Below are 12,883 nucleotides of genomic sequence, written 5' to 3'. Positions count from 1 at the left end.
CAGTAAAAACAGTCATCCGCATCCCTATCATTTACATTCTCGAATGTCTGCAGAGGTGCAAGGGAACACAACTTACTGACAGTGACAGTTTTTAGACACACCTGTTAGTATTAATTGGTCAGTATAATACAAGATATATGTACATATAGGTTTGAATGTGTTTCAATCCAGCAGTTTGTTGATACTGTTAAAACTTTATGCCTGACTCATTTCTTCCTAGATGTCCTGAAGAGTTATGGTTCCTCACAGATATGACCTTATGTACAGGTAATCAAACATCCCAGGGCCGTGACACAAACGTTTCTTCGACTGTCTGTGACTCCCTGCTCCATAGCCTTTGGCAGGAGGTCATGCGTGACAGTTTTATTGATACGGACCTCTGTAATAATTACACTGCGTCTTGCATGCACTATTGATCAGGCCTATTGATAAAATAATATTTTACTGTAAAGGTCTGTTGATTTGATGCATTACAGCATAAATCTCTCCTCACAAGCAGCTGATTTGGAACCCCTACTGCAGAGTGATGGATGTTCCCACAGATAAACACACACACGCACAGAAGAATACACACACAAGTATTTATATCTATTGTTTGAATGAGGTAGTAACAGACACAGGTTAAAGACAGGCAGAGATGTAATGATATCCATATAAATATACGATCACATAGAGAAGACAAGTGGGATCTGCTATCCAGCACAGCTCATATGATGTGCTAGGATGTTTATGGAGTCACAGCTCCATCTTATCATGATTTGTATTGTCAGCAGGGGCTGAATCTGCATGGTGGTAATAGATTCTGATGTGGTTCAAATGCCCCGTGGTGAATGGGAAATAGAGATGAATGTGACAGATCATACAGAACTTGTCCTGTATATAAACGGCCTTTAGAACTGTTGTTCTCACAGGCAGGGAGGACAGATTGTTGAACAGCAGGCATGTAGGGAAATGTCATTGCTGGTATTAAACTTGTAAAAATGTGATCCTCAAAGCTGACCTCTACAGTTGATGCAATGAAATTGATATGATTTCCAGAGGAGAAACATTCTATACGTTTTTCTGGTGTTAAAGAGGTTTTTGTCATACTGAAGTTGCATGCAGCTGAAATCCAGACTAATGGAGGACTAAACACAAAGTGTCAGGTAATATACACTGGTACTTATGGTGTCACGCATTATCACCCTTTGATCTTACAATGGAAAAACATAGTATTTGTAATAAAGGAAAGGACCAAATGTATTACTATTGGAGGAAAGGAAAATTGGTCTTTATGGTTCAGGTTAAAAAGCAGCTCACTAGACCATGTTTCCGCTTTGGCTGCCAGTTCAAAAGCATGTTTTCTTTTTGGACTTTTCGCTGGCTGAATTCTGAACCACTTGGGGGTAGTTTGCAAAGGCTGTGGTGCACCAGCGACAGGCTGGTTTTCACATTTAAGCAGCCAAAGGGACATGGGAAACATGACCGTGTTCAAGAGGCCTACACAAATCTAAAAGCCGGGTTATAGAGTTAATCGCTGGCCCAGTGGAGACCCCCCCTGAGCGGCTGCTTCTACAAAATGCTGAACAGAATGTCTGGCTGTAGCGCAGGAATGTTGTCCTGCAGGGGACAGAGGAGGGGAAATGATTTTAATCAGCAGTGATGTATTTTATAAGCATAAAACCTGCTCCAACTTGCACTGTTTGAAATGCTCTGGAATTCTGATACTATCAAATGCATGAAACTAATAAAAAGACAATAAAATAGCTCAACAGTTTCTACACTGCCTTTTAATGAATGAAGTGTGGGAACATCATTTTGGAAAAAGCCTTTGTCACATAACAGGAAAAAAAAAGAAGAAATTCTCCGTATTTTTGCGATCAATTCAGGACCCTACTTCCATAGTGTATGATTGATACATTATGGAATCTATCCATACCATCCTGTGACTTTGAACATACACACTACCATTGTACCACAACTGTTTGAAATGCTAATATAGAGCTTGTGAAATAGCAACAATACCGCCAGTGTGTTCCCCAGAGCTGGAGGGAGAAGGCAGAGCAAGACAAAGGCAGTTTTTAATCTGAGCAGGAAGCATACAGTGGCGATTCACTGTGACATGGTGATTGATATGAGTGAGTAGTGTATTTACCGAGTCTGACGGGATAGGAGAAAGAGAGTGTTTTCTTCCCATCCGTACGCTTATCTCCCTCCATAAATCACTGCCAATGGAATGCATAAATGTGGATGAGAAAATGTTGTATTGTTCCGACTCAGGCAATTCTACTTTGACCTTTACATTTGCCATTGGTCACTGGTGCTAAACGCATACCATGACCCTTTCTGACCTTGGGCCGTTCATATTTAATAGCCATGAAGCCTGATGGTTCATTAGACTGAATACAGTGTATGAACACACACGCACCACATAAACACTCCAAACAAGTAGTAACTGTAGTCAGGCCTAACATCTTTTCATGCCGTCATTTTCTCTGTCGATTTAAAATATCACATTAATATAGACAATATATGATCAGTTGTGTTCCCTTCTCATCAGTCTGTGTCTTTATGGCTATGATTCTATTATCCCTTTCCCAGCGGCACGCTATGATGGGATATGTCCATCCTAACCTTTGACTCAGGCCAGTGCTTTGAAGGTTCTGCTCTTTGCCCTTTCCCATTTGACCTGTCTGAAGTATACCTTTATAATTGCCTGTGTCGCTATCAAATGCACATATGAGAGGGGGCAGGGGCAGGGGGCCGAAGTCTGTCCGGTAACCTTTTGGCCTCTTGTTCATCCATTCTGCTTGGAGCGAGCACAGCAGGCTTCCTCCCCCTGCCCACAATCCCATACTGTATTAGTCTGCATGTCGGAATTATTGATGGTACTCTGGAAATATTTTATTGGTCAGTCATGACCTTTGACTGGGGCAATGCAAACACTAACCCCTCAAAGCTTCCTATTGACATGGATATATATATATATGATCAGATGGCTAATAGAAGTATAGATTTAGAGTGGCTGAGGAGCTAGTCATTTAGATTTTAACACCATGAGGTCAGCATTGCTTTTCCCCACTATGGGTCACTTGGAAAGTCACATATTGAGTTTGTCACCTATCCTGTGATGTACAGGAAATACATTTTTAGGAAGACAAATGTATGTATAAATTAATAATACTAAATAATTTCAAATTACGGTTTATATTTCAAATCACAAACCTTAAATACTCTTTAAAATGGTGAATATTTTTCTCGTACTGTCCTCACATCTTTATTTATTCAACATACTGTACGTCTCTTTATCAAAGGTAGTGTCACTTGTGCTGAAGCACCCACAATTAAGATAAGCCCAACCCCAGCTGGACAATTACCTGCAAACTAACCTTTTCTGGAGGCACTTAAGAATGTAAGGACCCCTGAGGATAGATGCGCCTGAGTAGAACAAGCACTTGAACAGAGAGAGGGAGGGAGGGAGGATGTAAGGTATGAGAATGCCGGGGTAGAGAAAGGGTGACAATGAGGAATACAAAAAAAGATAGAAATAGAGAAAAAGACGGTATCATGGTGAGATTACCTAATCCTCTGTCTGAGAGCAGTATTTGAAGGACCTGGTGGTGTCAGACATGAGGGGGCTTTGTGGAGGTTTACCCAGGAGAGGCCGGCTCAGCAGGGGGATCTAGTGTAACTCCAGGTGACCAGTGCTCTGTCCCCAAGCACAAACCTCAGCCCATGGCTTTGTAACCGCTGTTAAATTGATTGCAGGGAGCTGATGAGATTTCCCTGCAGCCCGGGTCATTATCACATTGTGTACCAGCTCTAATTCCCTCGTACTGAGCCCTCTATGGATTGTCACTATGGTTTATGTAGTCATTTTGAATGTAAGTGACAGTATTTTCTGTCAAAAGTTCATATATCTGTCAGGTTGCGTGTGATAAAACTGGTTACAGGAATTTCAAATGTGACATGAATTTAATGACATACATTGAAAAACACTGACTTGTATTTCATTTCCTAATGCCTGCTGCAGCATTTTTAGCACGGATCAGGGTGTTACAGTCTACCCTGCTGTGCAACGGGGAGAGTTTCAGCACTGTATAATATCTGATCCCAAAAATGCTGCAGGGCACCCACTGCAAATCAACAATGGATTAATGGATCTGGTTCTGCTCGTAAATCTCTGTGGAATTGGAAAGCGTTCTAGGACAGTCAGCCTGTAGTGGTGTTCTTAATGTTACAGGCAGTTTGGGTTTCCCATCGTTCAATGGCAGTGACAGGGTAGTAAAGATGTGGCAGCATCTTATGTCAGCGTTAAATCAGTGAATGTCAGGAATACTAGATTGTCAGTCTGCGGTGGTGAGAGCTATATCAACACTGATTCATTGGTAGAGATTTGTTTATGAATAACTCTTTTCAATAGCTCTCAACATACAGTAGAATAACTTCATGCACCATAGCAAAGACAGGGGGAAAAAGTGAAGTGCAGACATGCCCTAATTCAGCGATGTCAGTACAACCCTTCAACCTTAGAGTGGTGCGGTAAGGCCTTGCCATAGATCACAGTGGTTAACAGTTAGCTGTTCCTGCAGGTGTATAGGGAATGGCAGTAACTGCTTCCATTACTGGACAGAATGGCCCAACTCCCACAGCCCCCTCCAGACAGCGCTGTCATTACCCATCCATTGTGAGGCCTGAAAGGGAGCTGTAAGTACGGCAGACTTATGGCTTTGTTAGAGTGACTAGATGGTCTCCTCTGTCTCAGCACAGGATAAGGAGGGACGGTGGTATGGAAGGATAGCCAGATGGAGTGATAGAGATGGAGGATGAGGAAGGATCGAACACTCCCTGATGCCACGCCACCGCCACCACTTCCCGATGTGCTCGTGAGTAAAGTGCAGGCGGGTGGGTGGGAAGGGTTATTTGGTGCTATTTTTACAAGAAACGGGTTGATTTGTCTTAGGCCATTACCGTCTATTACAGCTGCGAGTCTTGGGGAAAAGGTGGGAAGCGGCAGACGCTGGCATTCTGCCTAAAGAGAAATCAATGAAACAAATTAATCCTGCACAGGCTGCGGTGACACAGTAATCCATCATTCAGGGGGCGCTTTTACACACTGAATCAGGGAGCGAGGCAGGGAGGTGGAGGGATTGGGGGTCGGGGGGGGGGGCTGGGTTGGTGGGTGCGTGTTGGTGGGTGCGTGTTGGTAGAGTGGGGTGGGGGAGAGCAAGACTGAGGCTCTGGGGGACAGGGGCAGACATCCACGCTCCGGTAACACTGGGGCAACGGTGGGTGGTGGCAGGGAATCAAGTAGCTCTAAGCCCTTCCTTTATAGCCTTTAGTTGCCTGTGGACATACAGAGCAGGAGGAGGAGGAGGAAAGGGACGTAAACACAATCAGCTAAACTGCACCATGGACATGGCCATGATTACACACATACGCCTACACATATTCTCCCTGTTGCCTGTCGCTTGCTGTCTGCTTTAACCCCACCAAGCTGATGGTTATGAGAATGATAGGAGAGCTTTATTATTTATTTACACTGGACACACAGGCAGCCAACTGGTCATTAATGCATGGACATAACTTGGGTGGGAAAGAATATAGGGTGAAACTGGGGCCATGAGGTGAAAGGAGAAAGAGAGAGGATATAGGAAAGCTTTGTTGTAATGTACAGATAAACTGAAGCCACAAATTACACTCATTGCTTAACATTCCAGCGGCACATTATAGCACTGCATTGTTTCAATTGCAGATCATAGCAGATTGTACTAGTGATGACATATTATTTTGCATTGTTCATCATTAAAGCATTCCTTGGTCTAGTCCCCACCCATAAACATACACAGAACTCACTGGCCTTCTGCCTAGCAAGATAAAAAACAACCCAACATTTTACTATTCAAAGCAGAGAGCCATACACATGCACCCAGATTCGCCTCGGTGACGGCCAGTGCACGGCCAATTAGAGCTCAGATCTATCCGTGTGATTGAGTCATGTGATCAGCTGCCCTGTGAGGAAACAGTCCTGTCCAGGCCAAGATCCATGTGAAGCAGCTGTACCCTCCGATGAATCACACAACAGCCGACATCAAATGATATCACAATTCTACCGGGAGTGAGAGGGGGAAAAAAAACACATACGCACACATATTAAGATTGATATGTTTTTATTAAGATCTTTGCTGTGTTGCATTGCCTTTTAGTAAAATTACATCATTATGAAAGCAATTTCAAGAGCATGATCCACTCTGTTACTGTATCAGCCGGCTTTGTTGGTCTCCAGGCTCCTTTGTGGCACTGAGGTTGCTCTGCTGACGTTCATCAATGGTGACCGCGTGTGTTTTTTAAAGCAGTGACTTGTAGCTAGAGCTTTGATAGAGAGTGGTGATGCTTAGGAAGCCGGGTTCATTCCATGAAAAAAAAGACCCCGTAATGCAGAAACACAACTGGCAGCACCATAATTTGCCGTGTCATTGTAATAGAGGGTGCCACTTACCTTGACCAGCTTTCCAAAAAGGAATTCCAATAGCCCCCCCTTTTGCCTCTAAAGACACAGGTGGTAGCATTCTGTGGAACGACAGGTTAGAAAATCAGAGAAAATAGTGGGTGGAGGAAAAAGGGAGAAGGGGGGAGTGAGTGAATGTGCTGGGAGGTGAGCAAAGGGAGGGAGAGGCTGAGATTGAGCAGGGTGGTGCAGGAAGGGTAACGGGAGCAAGAGTGGTCATAGAGTGGAGACGAGGCGAACAGAGAGGGAGGAAGGGGAAGAAGTGAAAGGATGGAAAAATGTGGGGATATTGCAGCAGAGCGGGTGGTGTGAGGGAGGCAGAGTGAGAAATGTTGCCGGAAATGCTAGAGCCAGCAGTGTGTGTAAAAAAAACACACTGCAACATTTCTCATCCTTGACATCACTGACAAGCTTTCCAAACACACACAGTGTGCTTTCAAAGTGCAGGGCTATAAAATCTCAATCTTTAACACATATGTTTGTCCTGTGTTCATACTCTTTTTGTTTTCTTTCCTTTTGTAAACAAGACAGATGTTGGGGATATTACATTTAACCGATGCCGTAATTCTTCATTTGAAGGGTGTGTGTTTTAAGATTCCCACAGCAAATTCAATAAAAAATGTTTTCGTGTAATGAGAACTTTCTCCCTCCTCTCGTCTAGGAGACATACTGGAAGGACGGATATGAGAAGAGGGGAGGAGGAGGAGGAGGAGGAGGAGGAGGAGGAGTACAGAAGATTGTTGTGGAATGTTTGCAGTTCTGGCCAAAACTCGACCATCTCATTTGTCAGGGCTTGACCCCAACTGTTGGGTCAAAGGTCAAAGGGAACATCTGAGGGGAAACTGACTTGGCTATCACACACACACAAACACACACACACACAGAGAGTCAAGCAAACACACAAACATGTGTGAAAGCGTCTGTGAGAGTGTCTCCTTACCTCTCCTTCAGCGCGCTCACACATAATTCAAACTAATCTGTATATGTATAATCTGTACATCTGTATATATCATCATTATTATCAGTCCTACTCTTATTTGTTTTATTTATAGTGTATTATGTTGACCTCTAGCTACGAAAATATCAGCTTTCATTTTGCGAATAGGCATACTGGTCTTTTTCCAAAACAAATCATTGAGAACACATTTTAGTTCCATGATGCTTGGATTCATTTCTGAGTAGTTTGTGTTAGTACTTGATAAACACACACTCCAGAAATGTACTTAGTGAACAGAACAAATCTTAACAGACCAATACAATCCAGAGAGGGCAGCCTGTTCAAATCTATTAAGAGTTACTATTAATTTACAATTGATGTTATATTTACCACATACGTATTTGATTAAGTACAATAAGCCTGTCACTGCAGGGCTGTCATGTCAAGTGGGCCAACGCTCATACTAAGCAGTAGTATCACCATCAACGTCTTATAATCAAACAGCACTCGCAATAAATTACATCTCATCCAAGTGTCAATCCTTGCACCACACCGACACGTCCCGCTGTGTTTCTGAACACCTGGCCGCCATGTTGCTCTCTGCCTGTGAAGAGACACAACACAAACTCGGTTACAAAAGGGCAAGGTTAGCTCCGCCGAATCAGTCAAACTCTCTGCTTCAAGATTCAAATTAAAGTGAGGATAAAGCAGGCAGTGACAGTGTGGGTGGTCTGCTTCAGTGACCGACATAATCACTGGACACCTGTGAGTCACATGACATTAAGACAGAAACCACACTGTGCATACTGAAACTGGTACATTGAGTTCATGTTGAGCTTTATTAATATATTTACAAATGAAGATTAGCGTGCACTTACTACTGTATCTATGTCTGTTCTCTGGCTGCTCTCGTCTGCACCTCCTGTAAGGGAACAAATTGTTCATTTTCATGGTTTAAAATGCAGCCTATCTATCTATTTTTCTCCTCTTAAAAAAAGGACAGGTAGCACAGCGGCTGATATTCATGGCTTTTGAGATGGATCTTAAATCTTACACCTTTGTCATTCTTTGGCCGGAGACATCAAACAGGTGCTATGAATAATTTATCTTAAGAGTTTCACATTGATAAGGTCACAATCTGCCAGGTCTGGACGCTAAACACAGGCCACCTTCACACCTTCACTTCACTGTCTTTTAACACACATGTTTAAAATGAAAATACACAAAATGTCAAAAGGGTTCCGTCCAGTGTGGTTGGTGTGAAAGAGGGAGGGATGTCTTTTGGTTTAAATATATATATGTGTTTCTTTAATGTTTTTATTAAGAAATGTGCTGTTTTTTATAATCTGTGCTATATTTGTTGCATTATATGTAATATATATATGAGATGTTTTAAATTGAAGAAAACATTGTATTGCAGCTATTCATTTATGGCATATCATATTTTAAGGGCTGACAAATAAATAAATGTGTGGTTTACCCAATCGGACCAATGTTGTTTCCTTTTTTCTCTGTACTGATGTAAATCTGCCAATTTTGCTCCAGCATTATGATGGTTCAGCTACACTACATTTCTAATTAAACCCCTTCTGTGTGTTGGTTTTGGGGTAAGAAAATTGAGGGGGAAAAATCCCAGTGCTGATGTGATGCCACTCAGTTAGTTACAAACCAAAACAACCAAACAAGTTAAGCCAGAAGGGGGTCAAACTCTGACCCAGGGTCAGTAATCATAACCAACAGTGTAAACAACAAACTGTCACCTAAAAAGAACCAATCAGTAATCATCTGCTCATTTTAAAATTGTGTTTAATATGAAATTACTGTTTTAAATACTGTTTTAACATGGGTCCCCCACACGACAGTGACAGTACACTTTATGAACGACGAGCTTCTTTTTGTGTCTCCCCCTTTGAAAGCACACATTGAATCGCTCCTATACTGTGTTGACCCCCCCCCTTCCTCTCTCCTCCTTTGCCTCTCTCTCCTTGTTCGCTCCCCTATAATCGCCATACTTCTTAAAAATTGTTTGCACTCTTCTGTGTCGGAGGGTAATCTCGCTCTTTTGTCGCTGAGCTATATTTCTACTGTGTGTTGTCGGATAATGTGAGGATGGAATGAAAGGTAATCTGCGTGCAGAATTCCTAAAGCTCCCTTATCCTTGTTGAATTTCTCAAGAATTCCACCTTTGCCCTCCGGTTTCCCTGAAATAAATTACTTTAAGGGTGAGATGCCTTCACACGCACCCCCGTATGGGTTCCGGTTTTTGTACTGCCTTCTTTAAACGCAGTTAACAGGCAATATGTATTTTTCTAATTCACTTCATTCCTCCGGACCGCGGCGCTCCCTGGATATTTCTAATGCACTTTAATAACAATACATTATTTACCAAACTTGCATAAAAATAGAAACCACATGAAAACGGTGTTGTGTTGATCATTTATGACTACAATGCTACATTAAGTTGACACAGTAATATAAACAGACCGTGTTTGAATCTAACCATCGACCACTGATGAGACATTTTCCCCTGACAGTTAATGTTCTGTCCTGCTTCGTTTACTCTGTGTTTCGGTTTAGCTGCTGATTGATATACGCTGGGCTTCCCCTCACAGTGGATGTCTAAGAAGTACACATGTGCTTTTGCAAATCTGTTTCCCTTCATCTAGCTTCTGGTAGGCTACTTAAAGTTTGGTTTTTGGTTTTACTACAAAATTACAGTGTTTGCACTGTGGAACCACGAGGTTTTGGGTGCTAATGGATTTATAATCTCCGTCTCTGGGACCATCCAGAGTAATTAGCACATGGGCGCTAAAGAAATGATGGTTAGCAATAAAGCCATTGCCCATAGCTTAAACTGACAGTCCCTCTAACTTAACTCCAACCTCAAGCCTAATTGGGAAAGTCATTGCAGTTATTGTGCACAATTATAGTCTGGGATGCAAAAACCCTAGAAAGAGACTTTCATTTATCACGTCCAAAACTGAGGGATCTCAAATCTCAGGAGACACGGGCCATAATAAAAATAATGAGAAAAGGCACAATAATACAAACTAGCATGATTCAAACTATGGGATAGTGCAATTTTACTGCTAAACTAAAGTCCTTTTAGGGCAAAATAATATATTAATTTAAAAAAAACACAATACAATTATGAAATAATTAAGTATTATAATAAATATAAAACAAATTAAGATATATATATATCCTTAATCCACAGAATGCTGTTTGCATCTGTCGGTTTTAAACTGTGTGTTACTTTCCCTGTTTCGGCAAACACTTTTCAGTTTCCAGTAATAATTAACAGCCATGCTATTATGTTAACTCTTATTGCCTGTTAAATGCGTTGGTCTTAAATGGTTGTAGCCTATAGGCTCAACGATATTTCCACTATTTCTCACGAATGGCCTTTCCATTAAGAGCGATTAGATTATGTCTATTGAAAGTTGCTGATCCATAGAAAAAAGCCAGCGGATAAAAGGCGATTTCAAGTGACCTTCTCGTCCCTTTCACACCAATCTGAGCCCCCAGAATAATTTGGGGATCAGTTTTGGACAAAAAGAAGCCCCCCACCACACACACACACACACACACACACACACACACACACACACACACACACACACACACACACACACACACACACACACACACACACACACACACACACACACACACACACACACACACACACACACACACACACACACACACACACACACACACACACACACACACACACACACACACACACCCCTCGCCCCCTCCTCCCTTTTCAACACACAACCACTCAAAGTAACAAAAGAATGAGTTTGAATTATTTTTTGTTTAAATGAGGACTTTCTAAAATATGACAGTGCTTGTGTTTGTTTTGTGTTCAGCGCAGTGCGCACGGTTGAAAATCTGCCTTTTTTCTCGATTTCCGCAAGTGCCATTTAATACATTTAGCTTTTACAGGTGCGGAGGAAAGTTACACAAACTTTGTTGTAACAACTAAATAGTCACTTATGACACTATGTCATAATCACTTTTGTTTAAATGAGGTCGAAGACCTTTATTTCATTTTATATTTTACGATTTTATCGTCATTCAAAACTAAATTCCCCCCAGCATAAATCAATATGTCACTGCAGTGTTACTGCTTTCATGTACTCAGAAAACAATACTAAAGCCAAATACATGCTTTGCTTTATGCCATATATCAACAACACGGCGCTAATGTAAGAGTCCATGGGCTCGGGAAATTATTCTACAAATGACCATCTCCACTAAATGACATAATAAAGTGAAATGCCATTATCAGCGGCATTTATTAATCCTAAATCCCTTTATTAGAAATGAAAAATAACTTTAGTGACAAACTTCTTAATATACACACCCCAACAACTGTAACGTTATGTTTGGAGATGCATCGTATTGTATTTGCTACACATGCTCGGTATATTAATCAGCTTCTATTATTTAAATAGACTGGACCCAGCATGAAGATGTGTAACAATGCTAGGTGTTCATCACTTTATTCGTTTTGGTTGTTTATTCATTTTAGTTTTGCAGGCAGGCGTTGAGGTCGCAGGGATCAGCATCAGCTTGAGGTGGCCCTCTAGTCCAGCGTCCAGAAACATGACCCTGGTGTGCAAACAGGAGGTGTTTTGAGCAGAGGCACATGCAAGAGCGAAGCAACCCATATATGTTTGGCTATGCTGTGGATGTATCCTGGTGTGCTTACACGCAATCAATACTAAACAGACCCTCAACCATTCCTACATCCTTACATCCGGATGCATCGTTTTACATTTACTAAAACTCATCCATATAGTCACGTGTTGTTTATTGGGGGACCTTGCACTTGTGACCTCAGTGTCTTCCCTTTATGCTGCTGGTTAGTTTCTGCTTGGAACTACATTTCGTGAGTTTTACAACGTCATACTGTAAGAGCATCAGAACTTGAGCATCACATATTTGGCCAAACTGACTACACCTATACATTTCAACTATCATGAAATTGCAAGAGTTAGGCTATATATAAACTATGGAGAATTCAATTTGGATTAAAATAGAAAGAGTCAGATAGAATTTCAATATTCCACGATCACTAATTATCTGTTGTAGAGATTACAGTAAAACGACTGCTAATGCGCAAAAGCATCCATTACCTGGACATGTTTAATAATAATGTGATTATGTAATTATATGCATGTTTTTAATAATTTAACAGCCTGTGCATATTTTGTTTCCCAAATAACAAAAGGTAGAATAACTAGAGAAATGTAAATTATAAATAAATCTTACATGGCTCACGTGAAATGAATAATTAGCATGAACTTTATTCACCCATGAGAGGATTAAGTTAAATCTTATTATAGTTATTTTACAAAGCTGACTGGCGTTCAGTTTGTCCTGTAGTAAGTGGTACACATTGCTACACACTATATTTTATATCAGTTCTCATTTGAACCCCTTAA

General features: G+C 41.4%; 1 long non-coding RNA gene across 1 annotated transcript; it reads right to left on the bottom strand.

The window, feature by feature from the left end:
• Positions 1–6,132: 6,132 nt before the first annotated feature.
• On the bottom strand, positions 6,133–11,031 carry LOC117543974. Its single transcript, XR_004568622.1, has 2 exons — positions 8,303–11,031; positions 6,133–8,028 (listed from the first exon to the last, which is right to left on the bottom strand). It is a non-coding gene; the product is annotated as an uncharacterized LOC117543974 (long non-coding RNA).
• Positions 11,032–12,883: the final 1,852 nt, after the last annotated feature.

This window comes from Gymnodraco acuticeps, unplaced genomic scaffold (genome assembly GCF_902827175.1).
Source record: "Gymnodraco acuticeps unplaced genomic scaffold, fGymAcu1.1, whole genome shotgun sequence".
Classification (NCBI taxonomy): Eukaryota; Metazoa; Chordata; class Actinopteri; order Perciformes; family Bathydraconidae; genus Gymnodraco; species Gymnodraco acuticeps.
The sequence above is the reverse complement of the archived record's forward strand: the minus strand, read 5'-3'. Positions and strand labels throughout refer to the sequence as shown.